Here is a 14528-nt window from a genome sequence, read left to right on the forward strand (position 1 = left end):
GCAGCCACACCACCCTCTTTTCTTGCAACTTCTCATCTGTGGCAGCTGCATCTTCAGAGTGGCAGTTAACCAAAAATGGGTGAAATTAGCTGGAAAAGACACTTATTTGCATGCTATTACCTAAAATAGGCCATGGGATGGGGGAAGTACAGAACATTTTGATCCAAAATTACTTAGACTATAGATAGCCAGAAGAAGTTAGGCTGCTTTTTCTTCAAATGTGCTGTCAATAAGTGATTGTCAGATGACTCATGCTTTTACATGTAAGCTAAATCAAAGATCCAAATACAAAGCCCAGTACTCAGGGACATCATTTGGATATTTAATGCTCCTTCGGGAACCTAGAGCCCTCAGAGCAATGAATGGATTACAATGAAGCATAAATACAGTATTTTCATTTCTGACAGATATAATCTTATTCTAAAATGGCCTGCTATTTAAAGGAAAAATATATCCATATTTTAGCAGCCCAACATTGAAATTTCAAGAGTTAAGAATCCCTCAGCTCAGATAAATTCACAAACATATGAAAATTAATTTTGTATTATTCTTTGAGACTTCACACTTATAAGACAAGCAGCAAAATTGGAACAGTCTTTCTGTTATCCTGTCAACTTAAAAGGAAAGAACACAATTAGGGATGTGGCAATTTTTTCATTCCTTTTTCTGCCCCTTAGCAGCTGAATGACATCTTTGTGCAGTAGCAACTTAAACAGCCGAGATGCTGATGATCAATTCATTGAGTAATCCCACAAGATCCAGGTTCAATATCCAAGTTTGGGAATTTGTTGATGGGTAAGCCACACACACACACAGCATCTAGCAAAGACACCGTTCAAAAATTGCCTGGATTGAAGTAAAGGATGGGGGTGAAAATCATGGGCTCTGCAGCCACATCACGTACATTCATCTGTTACCAACAGTGGAACTCTGAGCAAACCATTTATCCCTCTGCACCTCATTTTTCTCATCTGAAAAATAGGAGTAGTAATAATACCTTCCAATGATTGCTGTGAGACTTAAATGAGCCAGTAAATGGGGAGTGGTTAAGACAGTCATCTGAAGCATAGTAAAACAGATAAATGGTACTATGAAGATGACACCTTCATAGTATCTTCAAGAGTGTAAAGGCTGGACTCTTCCTCTAAATAAACATATCCATGGTTACCTTTTGGTATCTTCATTCATTGCTAGGTGTCATATACTTACATAAATATGCTCTGAGTGATAATAACTCTGTGTTTATGGTGCTAAGCCACACATAAGTGTTCATCTAAGGCAGTTTCTGTAAAGGGCCAGAGAGTAAATATTTTAGGCTCTGCAACTGTTCAATTCTGTTGTCGTAGCATATAGCAGCTATGGGCAATACTTTATGAATGACCATGGCTGTGTTCCAATAAAACTTTATTTGCAAAAACAGGAGGCAAGCTAGATTTGGCCCCCAGGGTATAGTTTTGCCTACTCCTGATCTAATGAATTCTTCAACTAAGAAAATTTTCATAAGTAGTTTCCCACATGAAACGATTTGGAGAAGTAGTATTCAAATTTCCTTACATATTTCGCCCAACCCTTCACAAGGCATTCTGTACATTTGAGTAAAGTCCTTCCTGACATCAAATTTAAATCCTACTGAGGCTTTTAGGAAGCCTCAGTTTCCACCACAACTCACAAAGAAAATGTCAGGCTGATAGCAGTTTACTTATTAATAACAATAGTCTACCATTTAATAAATGTTTACTCTATAGCTGTTGATGTTCCAAAGAAATTATGGATCATCTCACTTTAATGATGATGGCAAATTCTAACTGCAACACTTTCAGAATATATCCACCTTCTGCTCACTTCTTCCTGCAAGACCATGGTGATCTCAGGCTCTTTCATCCCTTCTCTGGTTTATAGCTATAGCTCTAAATGCTCTCTACATTTTATTTTTTAATTTATTTTAGAGACAGAGACAGAGAGAGAGAGACAAAGACAGAAACAGAGAGAAACATTGATCAGTTGTTTCTTTTATTTGCCCCAACCAGGGATGGAACCAACAATCTATATATGTGCCCTGACCAGGAATCAAATCCACTATGATCCAACCAACTGAGCCACACCAACCATGGCTCCCTCTCTATTTTAAAACTTGCTCCCTATAGCCCATCCTCAACTTAGCAGCTATGGTGTCCCTTATAGAATGTGTCAGATCATGTAGCTCTTCTACTCAAAACCCTTTTGCAATCCTGTCTCACTCAGCGTAAAAGCAAAACTTCCAAACAAGACCCTCTGAGCTGACCCTTATTTTCTCTCTGGACTCATCTCTGACTATTGTCACCCTCTGCTTACTCCAAGTCTCCTGCCACAGGGGGGTTGAGCTTACTCAGTTTTTCCCTAGCCACATGGCTTAAACATCTCCACTTTTAGCTCTTTGCTCAGATATCACCTTCCAAGTGATCCCACACTGAAAATCCTATTTTAAATTGTACCTCTTCCTATTGGCCCCCTTATCTTACTTCTCTGCTTCATTTTTCTCCATACCCCTTATTTTATACTAGAGACCTGGTGCACGAATTCATGCACAGGTGATCAGTGCTGTCTTGTCCAGTCTTGGGGGAGGGACCATGGGAGGTTGGCCAGCCATAGGAGGTTGGACTGTGGAGGCACACTGACCACCAGGGGGCAGCTCCTGCATTGAGCGTCTGCCCCCTGGTGGTCAGTGCACATCATAGCAACCAGTCGGCAGGTCATTTGGTCGACTGGTCACTTCAGCTTTTATATATATACTAGAGGCCCGGTGCACAAAAATTTATGCACTGGGGGGGGGGGGGTCCCTCAGCCTGGCCTGTGCCCTCTGGAAGTCTGGGACCCCTCAGGGGATGACCACCTGCTGATCCCCGGGGGATTGGGCCTAAGCTGGCAATCAGACATCCCTCTGGCAGCCCAGCAGCCCTCGGGGGATGTCCACTTGCCAGCAGGGAACAGACCTAAGCTGCAGTCAGACATTCTTAGCGCTGCTGAGGTGGCAGGAGAGGCTCCTACCACCACCGCTGTACTGGCAGCCATCAGCCTGGCTTGTGGCTGAGCAGAGCTCCCCCATGTTGGAGCACACTGAGCACCAGAGGACAGCTCCTGCATTGAGCATCTGCCCCCTGGTGGTCAGTGTGTGTCATAGTGACCAGTCATTTCCAGTCTTTCTGCTGTTAGGGTCAGTTTGCATATTACCCTTTTACTATATAGGATAGAGGCCTTGTGCACGGGTGGGGGCTGTCTGGTTTCCCTGAAGGGTGTCCTGGATCAGGGTGGAGGTCCCGCTTGGGTGCCTGGCCCCTGGGTGAGGGGCTGATGGCTGTTTGCAGCTGGTCACACCCCCTTCAGGGTGGGGATCTTCACTGGGGTGCCTGGCCAGTCTGGGTGAGGGGCTGAAGGTCGTTTTCAGGCTGACTGGCGAATGAAGCTCCCAGCCTCTCCTTTTTTTTCTTTTTTTTTATTCTGGGATTTATTTACCTTCTATAATTGAAACTTCATTGCTGTCACTGGCACTCCCAGCTCTGAGGCTGCAGCTGGCTGAAAGCAGGTATCTGGGGTTTGTTTGGCTTCTATAATTGAAACTTTGTTGCCGAACTGCTCGCTCCAGCTCTGAGGCCGTGGCCGGCTGAAAGCAGGATCTGGGGTTTGTTTAGCTTCTATAATTGAAACTTTGTTGCTTTTGGAGCTGTTGTTTTAGGAGCTCAGAGCCAGGCCGTGGCAGGTGAGGAACCTTGGCTTCCTCCATCACTGGAGAAAGCAAGCCTCTTGCTCGCTTCAGCTGTGTGGCTTCAGGCCACCATCTTTGTTGGCAGTTAATTTGTATATCTCTCTGATTAGCCAATGGGAAGCATAGCAGAGGTACAGTTAATTACCCTTTTTGTCTTTTATTAGATAGGATAGATATTTATTTGCTTTTTAAAAATGTCTCATTTCACCCATTAGAATGAGAGCTAAAGTGGATAAGAACTTTTGTTCACATCTGTCTCTCCAGCATCTAAAATAATGCTGGACCCATCCCACAATCAAGTATGGTTACAAATACTTTAAAGTTATTATCTACTTTAATCTTCACACTGTTGTGAGTAGATGCTTACGATCCACATGTTCAGGAGAGGAAACTGAAGCAAAGAAAGGTTAAATGAATTGCACAAAAACACATGGCATTTTGGCCATGCAGCCCCAGCCTCTGTGCTCCCAACCACAACACTCTACTCTCTTTATTTAGTCCTCACTTCTCCTTGAGTGAGGGACTATGATTACCTTGGTTTACAGGTGAGGAAAGTGAAGCTTAGTGACATTAAGTAATTTGACCAAGGTCACAAGACTTGTGAATTGAGAGGTAAGGATTCAAGTGTATGTTTGCCTATCTCAAAAATCACACACACACAAAATGTATCACAGTCTTTAATGCTATGTGATGTGATAGACTTTGAGGAAGGAAAGCTGATGGAATTTTACAAACACAGAACCTTTCATATATTGATGGTCATAAGGCAACCTTCCTTGTCCAGCATCTCACTAAATGTAGCCCATGATTTGGAAAATCTTCCAGAACTAAGGGTTTTGCTTTATAAAATCTAGTAAGCTTGGGTACAGACATTGCCATAATTCTCACTGCATTAAGGAGAGAAAAGGAAAAAATGGTAAACATCTTTGTATAAGATGACAGGGCTACCTGTAATTAAGAAGAAGATAAATCCAAGGACTTAATGATTCAAATTTGGCCAATTAGCTCATTCTAATGCTCTCAAATTACCAAATTAAATTCTAGCCACTTAAAGTTTGGCTAAGTACAAGCCAAGCTGGTATTCAAGAAGAGCTCTAAGATGGTGACAGGTTGCACAGAAAAAATAATAATTCCACTTGGAACACAGATGAAAGTAGTGCCTACTACTGTGCATGTGTTGAGTCAGGATCACTCTTTATTTTAATATATATTTTTATCAATTTCAGAGAGGAAGGGAGAGGGGACAAAGAGATAAAACATCAACGATGAGAAAGAATCATTGATAGGCTGCCTCCTGCATGCCCCCTACTGGGGATAGAGCCTGCAACTCAGGCATGTGCTCTTGACCAGAATTGAACCTGGGACCCTTCAGTCCACAGGTTGACCCTCTATGCACTAAGCCTAACCAGCTAGGGCAGGACCTCATTTTCATGAAAGAAATGATTGAACAAAGTTCAAGAGCAATAGGTGAACTAGACTCCTCATCAGTAACAGGAAGGGCTGGACAAATCCAAGCAAAGGTGACAAACACACACAGGAACTGTTGTTTTCATTCTGCAAGAGAATAAAAAAGAAAAGATCACTTGGAAATTCAAATTTTTAAAAGGACATGGATAAACACAAATGCTTTATTTTATTTAAGAAGGCTATAAATACTACAGGCTCACTCTTGCTTATATTTTAAAGCAGTTAAAATTTGCAATGATACATCAAAAGGTATCACAAAAGACCTGGCATTTTAATAATTTGGAGAGGGCTTCTGGTGCACAAAGGCAAGGGGAGGGATTAGATTCTTGATATCCAGTTCTCATCACACCAGGAATCTCATATTAATATTTGTTAGGAAAAGGAATCCACCATAATTCCTGCAGCCTTATGTTGAACAGAAATGTCAATATGTTTTATTCAACCTTTTATTTTTCTTCATAAGGTAAAATCTGGCTCATATATCTAAGTGCATAATAATTCTCAAAATGTCTAAGGAAAGACAAAATATATACTTACTAGTATATTTTATAATTGATTGATAATTACTAAGTTCCCATCATTATCCAGAATGCGCAACTACAATTAAAAATTATATTATGTATAAATGCATATAAATATATGTATAAACACACACTAAATACTTTTAAATATTTCTCAAATTGTTAAGGAAATAAAACACTATAAGAAAAGTCTAATATGATTTCAAATGTTACATGTGGAAGAACATTTTAAACAGGTTCCACTGTGTCTATATACATATACAACTACACACAATCAGGATCCGTATAATAAAAGGCAATCACAAAATCTCAGAAACTCGACAATGATGAATAGAAATAATTTGATTAGAGAATGTAACCTTTGACGCTAAAGAAAGCTACATAAAAATCCTCAACACGGAGCTCAATACTTGGAGGTTAAAGGAAAGGAGAAGAAATGAGGTTTTAAAAATATTTTAGAATGCTGCTCTGAAACTGTTTCGTAAGTGTGGGCCATATCTTACTATTATGTACAGCCACACTCGTGTGTGCATGCACGCGCGCACACACAGACACACACACACTCCCCTAAGTGGAATTTGTCGTTATAGGATATTTACAAGCCAGACTTGCTGCATTTAAAATGTATGGAATTTATTTTTAAACCAGCCATATCTGAATTCAATGCCTTATATTTTGAGTTTTAATTCCAATCATGCTAATTTTAAGTCACAAACATATATCTGCCGGTAATGAAGGTTGTTTAATTAGGTCCAGATAAAATAGCTCCAATTCTGTTTCTGATCCACCTGTCAAAGCAAATCAGTCTTTTACATGGCTAAAAAAAAACAAATTAGACTAGCTGATGACTTTTTGAATATTCAAGTAGACACACCGAGGATAAATCCAAACAGAACTTGTGACTGAACAAAAGCCTGAAATATGACCTCAAGGATAAAGATGCCTCGTTTTGCCAAAAGCTGATTTGCAAGCAGGGTCCTCCCAATATTATGAAGTCAAGGACAGGGTGCTAAAAGAAGTTATGAGAAGGCCAACTAAAATGAAACAAGTACTATGGAAATCAAATCTGCCACAGCTTAGGGCAATGCACCCACTCAATGCAGTGCAAAATAAATAAAGGCAATGACGAAAATTGTAATGGAGAGGGTCCGTTTACCATTTTTTGCCAAGAAAATTTCAAAACAAGAGACATCCTAACTCATGGAGTACCCATTATTCAAATTCACATCTAGATTATTTATAAGGCTTCTAAAAATAGAAAAACTGCTTTCCCTACAAGTCTAGTATGAATAGTTTTAGAATATATTCGTCGTATAGTTCTAGTTTACTTGTGTATAATACACTATACATTTGGGGACAAATCCATGAAATCAGCATGATGGACATATGATAAGAAACTTTAGTCCTCATAAAAGGGGGAGAGAAACAATAAATAAGCATAATATGTAAAATAAATAAATAAATAAACTTTAGATGGGAGGATACAGAGGGGGAAGAGAGAAAGAATAACCAGAAAGCCAAATCCTTAGAGTCTGATTGGTAATTGCTGGTAGATAAGACCCATCTTCACATGATTGGTTCCTGAGCAGAGATGTGAGATGGAGTCAGTAATCAAGGCTCTGGACATATGACCATCCTCTAATTCCTTACTCTCCCATATGCATTCAGAAAGGAGACTCATGCTCAACTCTTTCATTCCAAGTTGCTTTAAACAAGAGACACAAAAACAATAATAATAATCTATGGCATAAACATTTCATAGAAGTTTCTTTCATATATACATAAATTTATTTCATTATAATATATTATGTATTTCATATATTATTACTTATTGTTATAGGAAGAAGTAACATCAATATTATAGTAGTAAGTAACATTACTATAACAATAAGTAATAATATATAAATATATGATATTATCTTACCTGATATTATATATAGCTTATATAAATAACTTATTACATATATATGTATATATATGAACAGCATGGATAATTCAATGAGGAAAAGATAATAAAACAGTGAAACAATTGGATATCTCTTTGGAATAAAGTGAATCTATAACCTTATCTCATACCATACACAAAATTAAAAATATACTTAAATGTAAAAAATTAAACTATAGACAAGTACAGAATAAAATCTTCCTTAGGGTAGGTAAAAATTTCTTAGTTTAAGACACAAAACACATGAATCATAGAAGGTAAAATGATAAAATGATAAATTGGACTCCAAATTAAAGTCTTTGCTCTTCTAAATATGTCATTAAAAAAATAAAATACAAGGTAAAGACTAAAAATTCTTTGCTATAACTATGCCTGACATATAATAAGAAAAACAACTCAGTTTTTAAAATGAGCAAAGATTTGAACAAATACTTCACAAAAGATGTTGTACAAATGGCAAATAAGCTCATAGAAAGAGGTTGATTGTCATTAAGTCATCAGGAAAATACAAATTAAAACCCCAATGAAATACCATCACACACATATTAGAATGGTCAAAATTAAAAAGGCTGACAATAACAAGTATTGGCAAGGATATGAAGCAACTGAATTCTCATACATTGTCAGTATAAAATGGTACAAACACTTGAAAAACAGTGTGACAGCTTCCCATTACCTTAAAAATACTCTTATCATATGACCCAGAAAACCCATCCAAATCCATTTCAGCTCTGATTTCAGCCATGCCTGGAAGTTACTTGATCCAGAAACTAGGAAAAAAATATCTATCTACAAAATATTGCCTGGAAAGTAGTACAAAGTAGCATTTTGAAGAGATGGAAATGTTTTCTAGATTTTGAAAACAAGGATATTAAATTTGTTAAAACTCAATGAAATATATATTAAAATGGCCATATTTTACTATATACTAGAGGCCCAGTGCACGAATTGGTGCATGGGTGGGGTCCCTCTGAGTGGCCTGCAGGGATAGGCCAAAACCTGCAGTCCAATGCTGCCTGCAGCTCCTACCTGCTGCTCCCGCTCAGCCCGGCCCCACTGTGCCTTCCATGGGCTCGCACCCAATCAGTCCCGATCAGGAGAGGCTTGCGCAGCCATAGCAGTACTCGCCAGCCTGCATCTGGTGCCCTCCCAAGGGCAGTGGCCTGTGGGATCGGGCCAAAACTGGCTCTCCAACATCCCCTGAGAGGTCCCGGATTGCAAGAGGGTGCAGGCCAGGCCAAGGGATCCCACAGGTGCATGATTGGAGCAGGAGAAAGACCACGGGAGGGCTCCAGGGCGTGTCTGGCTCATCTCACTCAGTCCCAATCAGCCAGCAAGCTAACCTACTGGTCAGAGCATCTGCCCTCTGGTGGTCAGTGCACATCATAGTGAGTGGTTGAGTGACCTTAGTATATTATTAGCATATTATGCTTTGATTGGTTGAACAGTCGACTAGTCACCAAAAGACTGGACACTTAGCATGTTACACTTTTTAAAAATATATATATTTTATTGATTCTTTACAGAGAGGAAGGGAGAGGGATAGAGAGTTAGAAACATCGATGAGAGAGAAACATCGATCAGCTGCCTCCTGCACACTCCCCACTGGGTATATGCCCACAACCAAGTTACATGCCCTTGACCGGAATCGAACCTGGGACCCCTGAGTCCGCAGGCCGATGCTCTCTCCACTGAGCCAAATGCGTTAGGGCTGTTACGCTTTTTTTATGTAAGGTAAGTTATAACTCAATAAGACTGATTTTAACAATATTAGATTTGGAATAACACTTCAGAAAACACCTATTCTAACCCTTTAATGTTATAGATGAAGAATGAAGACAGGGAACTTGGTCAGCTCAGTCAGACAGCTAATAGAGCTAATAGAGGTGGGTCAAAAATCTCATCTCCAAAACCTCAGCTTAGCACTCTCTCTGCTTAACTGCTACCTTTTCACTGAACTACATAATTAATTTAAATGGAATTTATCCTAAAATGGCCTAGAAATTAGGAATTTTAATTTCTTAAAACAAATTTTGCAAAGGTGGCAAATGATGATGATGGTGATGAAGATGCTTTTGCCTCTAAAATTTTATTTTCTCTTTTCTAAGAAATAAATGTTAGTTTCCATTCACTTGTTACCCACTCTCAATCCATGGAGTCTGGGGAATGGATTGAGTCCAAATGGTAGTATGTGACTCAGGTTATAGACTGCCATTGTCCAATACAGTTGCCACAAACCACATGTGGCAACTTGAAATGGGACTGCTTAAATGGAAATGTTACATTCTTTTTCTTATGAAAGGAAAAAAATAATGTAAAATAGCTATTTATAAAATTTACATTGACTCTACATTAAAATAGTATTTAGGATATATGGATGGATAGAATATATTTTCAAATTAATTTTGTGTTTTTTTTTAACATCTCAATAGAAAATTTTAAATTACATATGTAGCTTGCATTTTTTGGTTAGCATTATATTTCTATTAGACAGTTATGGTTTAGACAGTTGTACCCATAAGCTCCACCATATACAGTCCTTTTCAGAAATGAATATGTCAGGTTATAGCAGAACTGACTGTTCTTAATCCAGTAAGCTATTATATCCTGACCAGTTTATGTTGAGTTGTCACTTGCAATTGAAAGTGTCCTGCATATTACTATTCCTTGACTGGGTGTAAATAAAAATACTGACCTATCTTGTTTATGCTATTGTACAGTTCTTGGGACTTTCACATTCATTATCTTACTTTGTTTTATTAGTCATTGTTACCATAAGAAAACTGGGGTTCAGTGAGGGTAAGTGAGCCAATCAAGGTCAAGCTAAGAGATAAACAGAACTGAGTTGCTAACCTCAAATGGTTGGATTCCAGGCCTCATTTCCCCTTTTGGCACCATACTCTGCTGACCCACTTGGAAAGTTAACTTTTGAAGCCTTAAGTAACACAGTCAACATAAATGAGGTGATACATCATTTGTGGATCCACTTAAAAGATGATTTTTGACATGCTGCTCATGAAATTGATATGCATTATAAATGTTATCAAAACATATAAGGCACATGGTTACTCCTTGTTATACTGTCAGAGAAACACTATTCTATGACTGCAGAAGTAGAAAGAGATGGCTTGTTGGTGAAATGACCGAGAATGTTTGGAAGTCTTTGAAAACAATAATAAAAAAGGGGAGGTTGTATAATAAAGAGTTTTTACCTCTTCAGGGCTGTCCAATGGAGAGTTAGACTCTAAACCTTGGGCCCAAGGTGCAGGCCACCAGAGATATTTTCTATAGGTGAAGGAACCTGGAATAATTCTGTATGTTCAATAGTAGCCTTGGTAGACATACCATTCCAGTTTCTCCAAGCGTCTCAGATTGCTTACTTGGTTTCTTAGATGCCCTGACTCAGATATAAACAACATTTCATAGAGATATAAATTAAAAGATATATTTTTGCATTAAAATAAATAAATAAATTCTACATTCTGGATGTTGTATTAGCTTAAACAAATTCCTTGAAGTATATCTGTCCCATAAAGAGTGTAGCAGGCCTCAATTTTTTAGCACAATGCACACACCCTGAAAACGACAGCTGACTACTCTCCTCCCAATTTTTCCTATAAAAGAAAGTGCAATAGTTATGGTGACATATGTCCTGCATTTACCAGAATGGCCCTGATTTCAAAATACTTTATCATTGTCCCCATGAGAAAACAACTTATGCCCTGATTAAAATATATGACCTGGTTTTTAGTTACAAAAACCCAAGATAAGTGTTATAAACGTAAGCTCAAATTCTCATCACCATGGAGATTGTGATCTACTTGGGAAAGCGAGGAATGATGTGTACCAAGGGAATAGAATGCAAGGGTATTTACATTAAGTGCCAAAAGATAGGGCATGCTCCCATGAGGATGCGCCAAGAAACAGTTGCCCAATTACCCTGTTCTCTTTAGGGGTCACAGGTGGGAACATTTCCTAGCAGGAATCTAGGCAAATAGGATAGTTGCCTAACTTCCCTGCACCTCAGTCAACCCATATATAAGATAAATATAATACCTACTTCACAAGGATGTGGTGGGAATTAAAATGTGTGCATGAAAGCACTTAAAATAATGCCAGGTACACAAGAAGTGTTCTGCCCGTGGCATCAACAAAGCACACCTCAATGGTCATTATCATTCTTTCTCCAGTGGGACTTGTTGAACTTCCAGAAGAAAACAAAGACCTGTTTGTTGCTCCTTAAAAACAAACAAGCTTCACTCTGTTTTCCTGTGGAATATGGCAGGCCAGGAATCTTTAGCTACTGAAATTGTTTGAGGTGAATGGCATAGCTTTGCACCCAGGCCTCGGCCTCCAACGTGGTGAAGGGGCAGCAGCAAGTCTAAAAGTTATGAGCCAGTAATTTTACCCCTGTATGTCTTTAAAGCTTCCTTTCCAATTCAGTTTCCTCCAATGAAAGTTGCTGTATAAGCAAAAAATATTATTAGTATTAATAAAAATATTTCAGCCACGCTGCTTCTTGCATCATATGTAATTCATTAGCAGCAGTTTGTAGGCGAGGCAAAATTTTCATGTCAAATAATGTTTTATGGGTCTTTAGAACATTATACTCACTGGGTGTCCCCACATCATGATAAGACCTCCCTAGGAGGGAAGACAGCAAAGGCTTTTTGAAGCCCCGTGTGTGTGTGTTTAGATTTGCTTGAAGAAAAGGTTACTTTCTGCTTTCCTGTTCTGCAGCCACACCGTGCCAGGAAGTTTAGGTGCTTTTTGAAAGGGTGCCTGTTGTATTGCTCATGGAAACAGGATTTATAATGATGTTACCTCAAAACAAGAGATTCCATATAAAAAGGTTAGTGAAAGGTTTCAGTCACGATTACAGTGACCATGATCAATCAAAGGACAGAGAAATTGCTGCTTTACAATTAAAATAACCTGGTGCATTGTTATTTATCACTATTGCTGTATTGTAGCAGCAGGCCACAATTAATCATATAAATCACTACCATGAACGAAATTCTGAGATTTCCTTTTCGTCATGTAAGATGGTGTATTGTTGTTAAAACTATTGAAAAGACTTTCTTTCTTCTGATATTCTGATTTAAAGTGCTCTTGTTAAAGATCTCTTAGGCAGAGATTATTGGAAGAACTCTAAGCAAGAAACTTCAGTGATTTCCTAAAAGCTCATTAGATTTCCAGGGTGGGTAAATACCTCCCATTCAAATACATAACACTGTGTTCACCAAGGTTTATTAAAAGGTGAATTAGTAGTTATTCATTCACTCATTCATTCATTCACTCATTCATCAACCAGTAGTTATTGAGGGCCTATTATAAGCCAGGCACTCAGCTAGGCTCCAACAGCCATTGTCCTAATCTCATGTAATTTACAGTCTACTAGAAAAGAATGCCATTGAACTAGTAATCACAAAAGTAGAGAATGTTATGAAAGATAGCGTAGGAAGACCTAGAAACTTATAGGAGTTTGGGTTGGGATGGTGAAGAAGAGGCATTCAACTAAGACCGGAAGAATAAGAAGGAGGAGTTGGACAGGTTGTGGAGAAATATTCAGGAAAATAATTAGCTTGTGCAATTGATCACTGCTATGTTGCCAGGATGTGGCATATTGTATACACAATAAATATTTGTGGAATAAATTAATGCTGATTGTTCTATTTTGAGAGATAAGTGGCTGTTTATATCCACAGCCATGCCCTAAAGATTGATGGGTCTCATTAGGAGAAGTTACCCCTCCTTCTCAGTGATGCCTGATTCTTCCGTAGTGAGGGCCATCATCTCTATTTTTTACTTCTTCCTTTATCCAAAAACAAGGACTCAGTGCAGTCACTCTAGATCCTTACGTACAGGGTCACTGCATGACCCTATGCAGTGTGTACCCTGCCAAAAGGCACCACCAAAAGTGGTGAGTAGCAGCTGAAACAAGCCTGGACTCTACTCTCCAAGTTAAAAGCCCTGACATGGGGCTGTTACCTCACAGAAGTGTCATCTTTTCCTAATTTGTTCACCACAAAGGAATTTATTTCTAAATCCCCACAGGCACCTTATAACCCAGCTGCATCTCTGTTCCCTTTTATTCCTCTTCCCCTTGGATAGTGGATACATGTTTATTAGTTTTATATTTGTCACTCATGTTTCCACCAAAAAAAAAAAAAAAAGATCTAAACCAAATTATATCAGCAAAACCGAAAAGTAGGCAGATCTCTTCTTGAATGGGGATGATGTTATCAAAATGGAGGCCCCTGTGGTCAAAATTTGTTCTTCTAAAATGCCCCTATGTGGACAAAAAGTCATTATTGTAGCCCCATTACCTCCATGACAAAGCAGCATATTGCACCGGGAACCTCTAATTTCACAAGCCCAATACATAAAGACCATAGAAAGGGCAAGTTAGAGCCAACAACGTATATTCTTCAAACCAAGCAACTTGCAAGCAATCGAGTTGAAGCACTTTAACGTTAAAACATTTCCTCGCGTCTATGTTTCATGGGGAAAACAAAGAGGTATGAGATTTGTCCCTGCCTTTAGAGAATTCACATATAGTAAAAAATGTGGAAAGAACAGCCTTTTTCTGCCATGAAAATGTGGATAAAAATTGTTCAGCTGCACAAACATAAGATGGAAAGTAAAAATGTCTGTTCCTGTTTATGAATATAGCATCTGGAAAATACGTGTCAGGACTAAGAGTCATCACATGTCAGAGTTAGCCTCTGCTGTACAGGCTTAAGAGCGCTTTCAAATATATTATTCCAATCGAACCTCACAATAATCTCAGGAGGTTAGGCAGGCTAAACACTTTCATGTTCATTTAATACTCAAATAAAAAAGTTCCTGGGAA

The sequence above is a fragment of the Myotis yumanensis genome, unplaced genomic scaffold, assembly GCF_028538775.1.
Source record: "Myotis yumanensis isolate MYYU_CA2020_CCGP unplaced genomic scaffold, mMyoYum1.0.hap1 SCAF_2, whole genome shotgun sequence".
Classification (NCBI taxonomy): Eukaryota; Metazoa; Chordata; class Mammalia; order Chiroptera; family Vespertilionidae; genus Myotis; species Myotis yumanensis.